The sequence below is a fragment of the Pleurodeles waltl genome, chromosome 7 (genome assembly GCF_031143425.1).
Source record: "Pleurodeles waltl isolate 20211129_DDA chromosome 7, aPleWal1.hap1.20221129, whole genome shotgun sequence".
NCBI lineage: Eukaryota > Metazoa > Chordata > Amphibia > Caudata > Salamandridae > Pleurodeles > Pleurodeles waltl.
In genome coordinates this window covers 82,946,024-82,959,332 of record NC_090446.1, presented here as the reverse complement: position 1 = coordinate 82,959,332, position 13,309 = coordinate 82,946,024, and the positions used below count along the sequence as shown (strand labels likewise).

Below are 13,309 nucleotides of genomic sequence, written 5' to 3'. Positions count from 1 at the left end.
AGAGAAACTAAAGCACCATCTTTGCGAAACAGACACGCATCTCAGGGAAACCAGAGCTCTATCAGCCAGAAACAGATAAGCAACTGAGAGAAACAAGATCTCAAGCTATCAGAAACAGATATATATCACAGGAAAAACTAAAGTCCCATTCGCCAGAAACAGGCACGCACTTCAGAGAAACTAGATCATCCCTAAACATCAGAGCACACATTGGTAAGTGAAAAGGATTGACCAAAAAAATCCAACTCACAGAATATCCATCTACAGGTGCAAAACAAAATGAAATGTTACAAACGGCTAGACAGGAACTACAACTAGGCACAATGTCTGCACAGCCCTGAGCACCAGTGCAGTGCTGTGTTTAGAAATATCTTATGGGTTTAAAAGCAGCTGCTGCAGAGTTTCTTGTTTGTCCAGAAGCTTTCAAGCCACAATAAAAATGTCAAGATAACTCTGGTGGTTAATGCTCCTGCTGGAAAGAGATTGAGTTTTGTCGAGTGGCAGTTTTGGCTTCTCATAAAGTAGCGCAGAGGGTTCATATGTCTGTTACATAAAACTAGTACCATGTACCTTGCAAGTGTTTTATGTAGATGGCTTAGTGAGTTACTAATTTTGAAACAGATATCCTTTTGTTACTTACAGTTCATAAATTACAATCCTAATCTTGCACAGTGAGCTATGATCTATCATCAAAGCGCCGCAAGCAAACTGCAAGGAATAGGTTAAAATGACATTTTTTCCACGTCTTTAATTATTCTAATGTTGCCAAAAAAGGTTTGTTTGTGTAGAAATAAATTATTTTTAATAAAGCTAACCCAACCTCTCTGTTATGTTTAAATCGTACGTTTGTGCTTCTCAAGACCAAGTACTCTTAAAATCTACTGCCTCCCGGTAAGCACATGTGGCTCCCACAGATTGCTGCCCATGTTGTTTATATAACAATATGTATACACTAATTTATTCATGTATGATTCATTGTCTCGCTATAATGTGTGTGCGATGTGAATTGGTCTCACATTCTACACTGGTATGGGAAGCGCTATAAAACACATACAATGAAATAGATGTGTGTAAGGGGCTACGGAGCGATTTTGGAGGGTGGTAGTGTGGAAACCTGTGGAGGTCATTGGGGGGCGCCACAGAGATTGCTGCTCCGAGCACAGGTATCACAGACCGTGTCCTGGCTGCATAGTAACTTCACCTGGATGCAATATCTGCTCAGAGTGACAAATCCCAAGCACAGACCGAGCACAGGCCACACGGTAACCTCACCTGAGAAGAAGATCAGCTGAAAGTGAAAACTTCCAAACACAGGCAATCACTGATCGAGCACAGACCACACAGTATCTTCAAATAAGCAGAATATCATCTGAAAGTGAAAAATCCCAACCACAGGCAATCACAGACCGAGCACAGGCCACACGGTAACCTCACCTGAGAGGAATATCTGCTGAAAGTGAAGAACACAGGCAATCACAGATCTAGCACAGACCACACAGTAACCTCACCTGAACATAACATCTGCTGAAAGTGAATAATCTCGAACACAGGCAATCACAGATCAAACACAGGCTACACAGTAACTTCACCTGAATACAATATCTGCTCAGGGTGATAAATGCCAAACACAGGCAATCACAGACCGAGCACAGGCCACACAGTAACCTCACCTGAGAGGAATATCTGCTGAAAGTGAAGAACACAGGCAATCACAGATCTAGCACAGACCACACAGTAACCTCACCTGAACATAACATCTGCTGAAAGTGAATAATCTCGAACACAGGCAATCACAGATCAAACACAGGCTACACAGAAACTTCACCTGAATACAATATCTGCTCAGGGTGGCAAATGCCAAACACAGTCAATCACAGATCGAGCACAGACCACACAGTAATCTCACCTGAGTGGAACATCTGCTGAAAGTGAAGCATCCCAAACAGAGGCAATCACAGGTCATATACTGGCTACACAGTAACTTCACCTGAGAAGAATATCAGCTGAAAGTAAAGAACACAGGCAATCACAGATCGAGCAGAGACCACACAGTAACCTCACCTGAACATAACATCTGCTGAAAGTGAAGAATCCCAACCACAGACAACCACAGATCATATACTGGCTACACAGTAACTGAATACACTATCTGCTCACGGTGCCAAATCCCAAACACAGGCAATCACAGATCGAGCACAGGCCACAGAGCAACCTCACCTGAACAGAACATCTGCTGAAAGTGAAAACTCCCTAACACAGGAAATCACAGATAGAGTAGATGCTAGTGACTGGAGCTCTTGGAACAGGCAGACCTTGAAATCCCAGGCCGAACTCCCAATGTAACAGTGTCGCACACTGTAATAAAACATCAACATTCAAATTCAATTTATTCTAATGAAGACAATCTTTTAAGCATTCCCCAATTTGTTTCAGTGTAATGAAAAGTTATATAATATTTGATGTTGAGTTGATGTTGTGTAATATTTAATGTAATCAGTCCGCAGGCTTATGTTATGAACTCCCTAAAGAAGGATAAAAGTAATCCTGAAACGCGTTGAGCGTATGATGGTCATGATTTGGAATTATATTAACATCGACAATACATGGAAATGCACTACTTTACAAAGCTTTATTATATGGGTTTAGTAAATGGAAAAGGGTATAAATCCTGCCTAAGGTGGTACGGGATTTATTTGGAGATATTTCAGAAGTTATATTAAGTAAGTAGTTCTGGCACTCAGTACGCTGAACAAGATCACTACAACCAAAAATGGAGAAACTCTAATTGAAGCAATACTCACAAGGATTACATTTGCAGTTTACCACTAATTTCAAATTGGTGGTAACCCATTTGCAAATGGGAATGGGTCCCCAAGGAACCCCACGGACCCCTTCTCCTCTGTGAATGTTTGTAAAAGCATTTTAAGACTATTGCCTATGCTTAAAAAATGAAAAGAAAACTTTTTTATAACGCATCCTGAGCTGCATTTAAAAAAAATAGCTTTCTTGAAAAACAATCAAATACATGGTGGCCTGCTGATCCCAGCAGGCCACCGTCCAAGTGATTCTTGTGATTCCCAATGAGTCGCAAAGCGAGCCCTACCTCATGAATATTAATGAGGTATGTCTATTTGTGACCCATGGGAATTGCAGAAAGTGTAAAGAACACTTTCATACATTGGTGATTTCGATTACCAAATAGCGAATCGCAAAACAATTCTCTATTTGGTAATCGAAAACCTGAGCAGATGTACATCTGGCCCTTTATTCTAGGCTGGACAAGGCAACTGAAAATGCATTCCTAGTTTTTTGCCTTGAACTGAGTCTCAGGGCACCACTTTCAGCAATTTAATATTACTACTCTTCAACCCTTCCTAAAGTTGCTTGAATTTATAACATTCCCCAAAATACTCCAGGACTGGAGTTAGAATAATAATTAAGCCTCATGGAATATTTAGTGAAAAGTTTCTCTTTTCTATTCTAGGACTGTGTGTGAGACCTTCACAAGTTCTCACATGCACTATTGCATGCCCCCGGAGGAGTAAAGCTCTGGTAACTCTTGTGAACTCACAATACCCATGGCTGTCACTATAAAAGGTCAGAGCGTAAATACCTCGGGCCTCTTTATTTCACTGCCAGGCACTCCCTGCCCCTTGTTTCACTCTTAAAAGGTTTCTGCTTTCTCCCTTGGTGACGGGTTTTTGTATTTCTTTTCCTCAGTCTTTTTGTTTTGGTTTGTTTTTCACTCCAGAATTGTCGGATGAGGAGAAATGAGTGCCTGTCCCCCACCGGCAGCCACCAGCTCAAATTAAGCACTGGTTAGCCCAGGAAGAGACAGTGGGAGACGGGCAGGTCTGGGCAAGAAGGAAAAGAGAGAGCGAGAGTGTGGGAGCACTAGACAGAGAGAGATGCTAACTCAGAGAGAGCAAGAGACGGGCAGGTCTGGGCAAAAGAGAGAGCGAGAGTGTGGAAGCACTAGACAGAGAGAGATGCTAACTCAGAGAGAGCAAGAGACGGGCAGGTCTGGGCAAAAGAGAGAGCGAGAGTGTGGAAGCACTAGACAGAGAGAGATGCTAACTCAGAGAGAGCAAGAGACGGGCAGGTCTGGGCAAAAGAGGGCGCCTCGGGGGAGAAAGAGAGGGCAGAGGGCGCGAGAATGTGTGAAAACAAGAGAGAGATGTTATCGCAGGAAGAGCAGGTAGAACATATGCAAGAGAGGGGGAGACAAGAAGAGAGCTAGTGAGAGATGAAGAAAGAGCGGGAGATAGAGTAATAAAAAGACAGTAAAACAGAAATAAAGACGGATCGTGGATAGGAAAATAAAGTGAGAACTGGAGACAGGGGAAGAGCGAGATGAGAACAGCTGTAGGAAAGGAGGGGGGCAAATACTTATAGAGAGAAAGACTCTGAACAGGAGAGAGAGAGAGAGAGAAACAAAGTAAGCGGAGGGGTTAAAAGAAGAGAGATGCAGAGGTACAAGAAAGGAAAGGAGAAGATACAAAAAGCAGTGAGGAACAAGGAGAGAGAGAGAGATAACAGAAGAGAGAAGCACAGGTACAAGAAAATAAAGGAGGGGTTAAAAAAGTCTGAGAAAGGTATACAAGAAGAGAGAAAGAGGGAAACTCAGGCACAAAGAAAGAGAGGGGATTGCAGTCACAGGGAGAGGGAGAGAGATGAGCTGATAAAAATATAAAGTAAAACAAAATTCTGAAAGAGAAAATGAAAGGGGGCACATACCCAGAGAGGAGCAGGAGTGACAGGTGCAGGAAATAAGAAAGCGTAGGGTGGGAGGAAATACGGAGGGAAGAGAACAGTGACATAGAAAGAGAAGACGAGGGGACAGCAGGACAGACAGACTAGACAGCCGGACAGATGCAGGAGAGAGGTGGATAGAAGGAAGAGAGAGGCAGATGAAGTACCAGAGAGAGAGAGTTGCCGGGAGACAGATAGAGAGAATGAGAGAGAGGAAGGCATATTGCAAGAATAGAGACAGGTGCAAAAAAGGCAAAAAGGGACAAAAACATAAAGCACAGCTAGAAAGGAAGGGAGGAGGAAGGAAAAGATGAAGGCTAAGAGAACGAGGGATGGAATTAAAATACTATATACAGGAAGGGAAAGGAAGAGAGTGACAGGACAAGAGAGATGTACAGGAATAAAGAGAGAGTGACAGTGACACGAAGAGAAGGAGAGAGACTGATACAGGGAGAGGAAGAGGGAGAGATGCAAGGGGGGCAGGAAGAGAAAGAGAGAGACAAGTACAGATACAGGGAAAGAGAGATGCAAAGACAGGGAGAAAGAAAGAGAACTATATACATGAAGAGGAAGAGGGGCAGATACTAGGAGAGGAAGAGAGTGACAGACAGGACAAGAGAGATGTACAGGAATAAAGAAAGAGTGACAGTGATACGAAGAGAAGAAGAGAGACTGATACAGGGAAAGGAAGAGGGAGAGATACAAGAGATACTGGGAGAGGAAGAGGGAGACAAATAGAAAGAGAGGATAAGAGAGACAGATACAAGTAGAGGAAGAAAGAGAGACAGATACAAAGAAAGTAAGAGAGATAGAGAGACAGATACAGGGAGAGGATGACACGAAAACAAGGAGAGGATGAGAGAGACAAATACAAGTAAAGGACGAAAGAGAGAGACGAATACAAGGAAGGACGAGGACAATGCACAAGGAGAGGAAGATGTACAGATACAGGGAGAGGAAGAGAGAGAGAGACAGATTCAAGGAGAAGAAAAGAGAGAGCGATAGAAGGAAAGGAATACGTCAGATTCAAGGAGAGGAAGAGAGATAGATACAAGGAGAGGAAGAGAAAGAGAGACTAATACAGGGAGAGGAAGATGGACACAGATAGAAGGAGAGGAAAGGGGTAAAGATATATGGAAGTGGACAGATACAAGGAGGGGGGAGAAGAGATACAAGGAGGGGGACAGATACAGGGAGAGGAAGAGAGGGCGAGAGAGACAGATTCAAGGAGAAGAAAAGAAAGAGGAATACAAGGAGAGGAAGAGATGGAAAGAGGCAGAACGAAGGAGAGGAAGAGAGACAAATACAGGTAGAGGGAGATGAACCGACACAAGGAGAGAAAGAGAGAGACAGTACAGCAAGAGGAAGAAGGACACAGATACAAGGAAATGAAGAGGGACAGATACAAGGGGAGGAAGAGGGACAGATACAGGAGAGGACGGGACAGAGAGAGAGAGACAGCTACATGGAGAAGAAGAGAGACAGACCCAAGTAGAACAAGAAAGAGAGAAACGGATACAAGGGGGGGAAGAGGGAGAGATACAGGGAGAGGAAGAGAGAGACAGGTACAAGAAGAGGAAGGGAGAGACAGATACAAGGAGAGGAAGAGACATAGAGGGACAGATACCTGGGAGAGGGACAGATACAAAGAGAGGAAGTTAGAGACAGATACAGCAGGAGGAAAAAGGACACAGACAGAAGGAGAGGAAGAGAGGGAGATACGTGGAGAGGAAGAGAGAGACACATACAAGAAGAAAAAGAGGGATAGAGAGACAGATACAAGAAGAGGAAGAGGGATAGAGAGACAGATACAGGGAGAGGGATGGATATAAGGGGAGGAAGAGAAAAATAGATACAGGAAGAGGAAGAAGGACACAGATAGGAGAGGAAGAGAGGAAGGTACATGGAGTTGGACAGATACAAGGAGGGGAAATAGATACAAGGAGAGGAACAGGGAGAGGAAGAGAGTGAGAGTGAGAGAAACAGATTCAAGAAGAAGAAAAGAGAGAGATACAAGGAGAGGAAGAGGGCAGATACAAGGAGAGGAAGAGAGAGATACAAGGAGAGGACGAGGGCAGATTCAATGAGAGTAAGAGAGATAGATACAGCAAGAGGAAGAAGGACACCAATACAAGGGGAGGAAGAGGGCAGATACAAGGAGAGGAAGAGAGAGATACAAGGAGAGGAAGGGGGCAGATAAAAGGAGAGGAAGAGAGAGCTACAAGGAGAGGACGAGGGCAGATTCAAGGAGAGGAAGAGAGATAGATACAGCAAGAGGAAGAAGGACACCAATACAAGGGGAGGAAGAGGGGCAGATACATGGAGGAGGACAGATAGAAGGAGGAGAAAAGAACAGATACAAGAGAGAGGGATATCGGGAGAGGTACAAGGAGAGAAAGAGACAGATACACGGAAAGAGAGAGGTAGAGATACAGGGAGAGGATGAAAGAGACAGATATAAGGAGAGGAGATTTAAGGAGAGAAAGAGAAGGGGATACAAGAAGACGAAGAGAGAGGCAGATACAAGGAAAGGAAGAGGGACAGACCAAAGTAGAAGAAGAAAGAGAGAGACAGATACAAGGACAGGGAGAGATGCAGGGAGAGGAAGGGAGAGACAGATACAAGAACAGGAAGAGGGAGAGATACAGGGAGAGGAAGGGAGGGACAGATACAAGGACAGGAAGAGGGAGAGATACAGGGAGAGGAAGGGACAGACAGATAAAAGAACAGGAAGAGATACAGGGAGAGGAAGCGAGAGACAGATAAAAGAACAGGGAGAGGGAGAGATACAGGGAGAGGAAGGGAGAGAGATACAAGGACAGGCAGAGGGAGAGATACAGGGAGAGGAAGGGAGAGACAGATACAAGGAGAGGAAAGGGATAGAGGGACAGATATAAGGAGAGGAAGGGAGAGACAGATGCAGCAGGAGGAGGAAGGACACAGATAGAAGGAAAGGAAGAGAGGGAGATACATGGAGTGGAAGAGAGGGAGATACATGGAGAGGAAGAGAGCGAGATACATGGAGGTGGACACATACAAGGAGGAGAAGAGAACAGATACAAGGAGAGGAACAGATACAGCAAGAGAGAGAGGGATACGGGGAGCGGTACAAGGTGGGTGAGAGAGAAAGAGAGAGATTCAAGGAGAGGGTCAGAGGGACAGATACAAGGAGAGGAAGAGAGAGAGGGGTACACGGGAAGGGAGAGGGACAGATGGAGGGAGAGAACGCGATAGACAGAGAAATGCAGGGAACGAACTAGTGGAGAATGAGACTGGCAAGTCCAGGTGCGGGGCTAGAGAGGGACAGACGGGAAGAGAGTGCAGTGACCAATACAAGTAGTGGAGAGGAGGGAGGACAGAAGAAGAGAAAGGATGAAAGACACAGGAGTGGAAGAGTGGGAAAGAGAGTGATAAAGATAAAATGGGGGCTCTACAAAGTGAGAGGTGCAGAGAGAGGGAGGTTCAACAAGAAAGGGATGAGAAGAGACAGAATGGGGGTACAAGTAACATGCGGGGGGGGGGCGAGAGAAGGGAGATACCGGAAGAGAAGGAAATGAAGGAAGAGGGGGGTTTACATGAAGATAGAGGGGTGTTTACATGAAGATAGAGGGGTGTCTGTGTGAGAAGTGGATACAAAGAGAGGGAGGGATACAGGGGAGAGTAGGAAAGAGAGATTCACAAAAGAGAGAGGGAGACCCGGGGAGAAGAAGGATGCAGGAAAGGAGAAGGGGAACCTACAGCAAGAGACAGCGAAAAAGAGAAAGAGGGGAAGAGAGAACAGAGAAAGGAACACATACATAAGAAAGGAGAGAGGGGCAGAGAGCGGGGCAAATGAACAAGGCGAGAAAGAGGGACAGATAGAGGAGAGAGCGGTGCCAATGCAGGACAAGAGTGTTAAAGAAATGGAAAACAAACAGAGGAGAGAGCAAAAAAGAGAGAAAAGCAGAGGGAGTGAAAAAGGGGCGTGAGACGCCGAAAGAAGGAGAGAGATAATGGGGAAGGATTGGGATTGAAAGAGAAAGACTGAGAGAGCGAGAAGGAGAGATAAAGGAACAGATGAAAGGATGACTGAAACAAGAGGGGCCGGCGCTGGAAACAATCCAACCCAGCCAGCGTGCGGGCAGAGCACGCGCTGAGGTTAGTGGGTGCAGAGGGTAACCCGCCAACCCCGAGCCGGAGGCACTGTGCGCCCAGGGATTCATCAGACCCCACGGAGCCCCGGTCCTACCCTCCCCCCTCATCTCTTCCCCCAGGGAGAGGAAGGCCTCGCCGGGGCACGGCGCATCGTCGGTGCAGGGGAGATGGTGTGGGGGTAAAGCGTTGAGTACCCGTGTAGGGGAGGGGGGGCAGGAGGTTAGGGGGCACAGCATCAAAGCACGCTATAATCGAGACCGAAAAGCGGGGATAAACGGAGAGAGGAGAGGTGAAGAGATTGGGAGACGGCGGCTCGGGCTTACCTCCTGGTTACAGCTGCCATGGCGACCACCTCAGCATCCTTCTCCTCACCTCAGCATCATCGCCATCCTCCTCTCTGAATCCTCCCCCTGACTGCATCCTCCCTCTGACAGCACCCCCCTCCCTCAGTACCCTGAGCCTCGACACATCCTCCCCTCCCACCTCACCTCAGAATCCTGCCCTGGCAGCGCCCTCCCTCACCTCAGCATGCCCCCTCGCAACATCCTCGTCCTCACCTCAGCATCCTGCTACCTGGGCATCTTCAGGACCATCCCTCCGGTGTAACATCCCAGAGCCGGGGGCGTGGAACCAGCGCTTCAGAGAGGGCGGAGGGACCAGTGTCAGAGAGGGCGGAGAGACCAGTGTCAGAGAGGGAGGAGGGACCAGTGTCAGAGAGGGAGGAGGGACCAGTGTCAGAGAGGAGGGAGAGATACAACTGTCACGGGGGGGGGGGGAGATACAACTGTCACGGGGGGGGGGGGGGGGGGGAGGGCAATTGTCATAGAGGGTGGAAAGGAGAGGAAACTAAAGAGGAACCAGCATCACGAAGGAGTGAAAGGATGTGTCAATGTCAGAGGAGAGGGGGGAGGGCGAGGACCAGCGTCAGAGATGAGGGAGGGGAGAGGCTGGTATCACAGGAAGGGGTGGGGCCAGTGTCGTAGAGGAAGGTGTGACCAGTGTCATGGGGGCTGTTGGACCCAGTGCCTGGGAAGGAGGGGGTAGTGCCACAGAGGGAATAGGAGTGGTCGTTGTCATGAGAGAGGGGAGAGACCAGTGTCAAAAGGGAGGGAGAGTTGACCTGATGCCAGAGAGAAGAGGAGTGACATGATTTCTTCATTTATTTATTTAATTAATACTTCACCTTCAGAGTTTAGAGTGCTGTACAAAAGGCGAATGTGACACCCAGGTCGAAGTCAAACATAAAATATTATTAACAGTAGAGTGTTCGTTGAGGACATAGAGAGACCCTCAGCACGGGAGACAATGGAGCGGATAACTGGCGGAGAGTGGCAGGTGTTTCAGAAGGTTACAGAACACGCAGACTTGAGACAGAGAGAAAGAGAGAGAGAGAGAGAGAGAGAAAGAGAGAGAGAGAGAGAGAGAGAGAAAGAGAGAGGGAGAGAGAGAGAAAGAGAGAGAGACAGAGCGAGAGTGAAAGAGGAAGGAGGAACAGAGAGAGAAAGAGATAGAAAGAGAGAGCGAGAGATATAGTGAGAGAGATAGAGAGGGAGGGAGATAAAGAGAGAGAAAAGAGGGTGAGAGATAGAGAGGGAGAGAGAGAGGGAGAGAAAAACAGGGAGAGAGAGAGAGAGAGAAAGGGGGAGATAGAGAGAGGGAGAGAAAGAAAGAGAGAGAGAGAAGGAGAGAAAGAAAGAGAGAGACAGGGGAGAGACATAGAAAGGGAGAGAGAGAAAGGGAGAGAGGGAGAGAGAGAAAGATAGAAAGACAGAGTGAGAGAGAGAAAGAGGGAAGAGAAACAAAGCGAAAGAGATACAAAGAGAGAGAAACAGAGAGAGAAAGAGAGAGAGGGATAGAGAGAGAGAGAGACAGAGAGACAGAGTGAGAGAAAGAGAGGGAGAGACAGAGAAAGAGAGAGAGAGAGAGAGAGAGAAAGAGAGAGAGAGAGAAAGAGAGATTGATGAAGGAACAGATGTCAGAGAGGAAGGAGAGAGTCTCACTTAAAGAGCGAGGGGAGAGGTGAAGGGGCCTGTGTCAGAGAGAAGGAGGAGGACTGTTGTATCTTAGCACATTATTAATTTAGGTAATGTGGTGATAGTATATTTATCTCTAAACCTAGAATATGAGATTACCAGTGTTCTAATGTTTTGATCAGGATGTTGCTGAGTGGGTAGTGCAGTGTTTGGCTTCCAAATGAGAGAAAAAAAATGTATAGCAGAACAATCAGTAATGGGAGAAACAGTGGATTCAGGGCTGCCATGGCTTTTATTATGCTTGGATTTTGTTGGATCCTTGGGAGGAGTTGCCACTGAGTTGCCATTTGCCCTTGTGTTGGTGGATGTACATTCTAAATGGATGGTGGTGAAGTTCATGCATGAAATTATGACAAGAACTGCCATCAGGGTGTTAGATGAAATTTTTAGAGAAGAGGGTTACCCGGTGAAATTAATCACTGATAATGTAACACAGTTGACATGGGAGGAGATGACAAGATTTGTCAACTTTTGTGAGACTTTTTCATTCACTTACATCACTATACAACCCTCAAGCAAATGGCATTGTCGAGAGGGCCAACCGTATGGTGAAGGGTGTGATTCAGAAGGTTGTAGAGAGGAGAAGCAGTGGCAAGAGTCTGGTGAATGATTTGGTGTGGGGGTAACACTCTACAGACAATGGTGTTGCAAAGAAAATTCTGTTCAGTGTGATGAGGGGATGGAATGCTAATACCAAGATGCCACCTGTGCGGTTGATTACACTGATGGGCCAAATGGATGAAGACAGTGAGGATTACAAGTTCAATGAAAAGATTGGTGAAAGGATGAAGGTGGGTGATTTGGTGAAAGTGAAATCGAGATATATTGAAGGGGGTCTAACGAAGTTTCGCGGTCCGTTTAAAGTGAGAAGTGTGCAGGGGTGGGTTGTTACTTTGGAGAATGGGGAGCGATGGAATATGTGGAGAGTGGCCTTGTATGAAAGAGGATCTAGTGATGTGGCGAAAGCACTAGGGAGTAGCAATAAGGAAGTATTGAAAAGTTGTGGAGGATTCATGATGAAAGATTGTGATGTCCTGGGAAAGAATGTCCTGATGTTGTTGTGAGAGGAAGGTGTGGTGAAGGTGGTGTGGATGAAGTGCAGGAAGTGGGAAGTAGTAGGTTGGCCCGGCGCAGAATACCACCTATGTACGTGGAGGAGTATGTTTGTGAGAAAGCACAGGCACAAGTTCTTTGTTGGTAATAAAGTTTGTGAAATCATTTGCATTTTATATTATTTTGAAAATTGTTGTTTTGTAAAGGGAGGAGGAAGGGTATCTTAGCACATGATTTAGGCAATGTGATGATATTATCTGCATGTTTAAACCCACAATGCAGCATTTCCAGGGTTCTAGTGGACTGATGTTCCTTGACTCTGCTGGGTTCCCTCTTCAGTCACTTGTCTGCTAGCTGTAGAGGGAGCACCACTGCTGTTGGTTGAGAGAGAGAGAGAGAGAGAGAGAGAGACGTGGGGCGCCTGTGTCATAGAGGGGCAGAGTGTATACTATCAGAGAGGTAGGAGTGATGGGCCTGTGTCATGGATGAAGGAGAGGGACCTGAGAGAAAACCCACTTTCAGTGAGAAACGTGAGCGGTGTGAGGGTGACCTGTGGTAGAGAGGAGGGGAACCAGGTGCCAGAGATGGAGGAGTAGAAGGCCTAGTGCCAGAGAGGAGGGAGGGAGAGGCCAGCATCAGAGAAGAGGGGTGAGTCCACCCCCGCTTTAGCAATTTAAGGGGGGTAGCCAGGGTACCGGATGGCCTATAATCTGCCTCTAACTAAAAGTTGATTAATATTATTCTGACCTCCTTCCTCTGCGTGGAATCAAAGCTTAAATTGTGCTGTGAGGAAATGGCAGGCTGTGAGATGGGAGAGGAGGTCCTGAGTGAGACAAGTTCAGTGAAGGAGACCAGAGGAAATGAGGAGGACACTGAGAAGCAAGTAGACGCATGGGAAAGGTAGGAAAGAAAAATAATCTCACAAAACAAAACTGGAAAGGAAGAATGGGAGAGAGAAGACAGGATTAAAGGAAAGAAAGGAAGGAAGAAGGAAGTATGAAAGGAAGGAAAAATAAAAGGAAAATTGAAAGGAAAGAGTGGAAGCAGCAGATGTAGGAAGGGTGCAAGGCTGAATGTTTGGATGGATTGATATCTGTTCCTAAAAATGCGAAATAATGGCTGACTGGATGGATGGGTGCGTGGGTGGATGGATGGGTGTGTGGGTGGCCAGAAGTGTGAAAGAGTGAATGGATGGGTGAATCGATGTTTGAGCACAATGATCTGAAGATGGATGAATGGAAAGTTGAAAGCATGGATGGATCAGTGAGAAGGAGGATGGATGATTCTGTGAATAGAGTGTTAATGGCTTGTGACAATCATGAAGGAAAGAGGGAGGG

The 13,309-nt window shown here is 46.3% G+C and overlaps 1 protein-coding gene across 2 annotated transcripts in view; it reads right to left on the bottom strand.

Moving 5' to 3' along the window:
* Positions 1 to 9,785, bottom strand: part of GPR162 (G protein-coupled receptor 162) — a 99,953-nt gene extending 90,168 nt beyond the window's left edge. Inside the window, exon 1 of one of the 2 annotated variants that reach the window (XM_069243051.1) lies at positions 9,444 to 9,785. The gene's annotated coding sequence lies outside the window, so the exon portion shown is untranslated. Of the gene's footprint in view, positions 1 to 9,209; positions 9,352 to 9,443 lie in introns of those variants that run through there. The other variant, XM_069243052.1, reaches the window with a different exon arrangement.
* Positions 9,786 to 13,309: the final 3,524 nt, after the last annotated feature.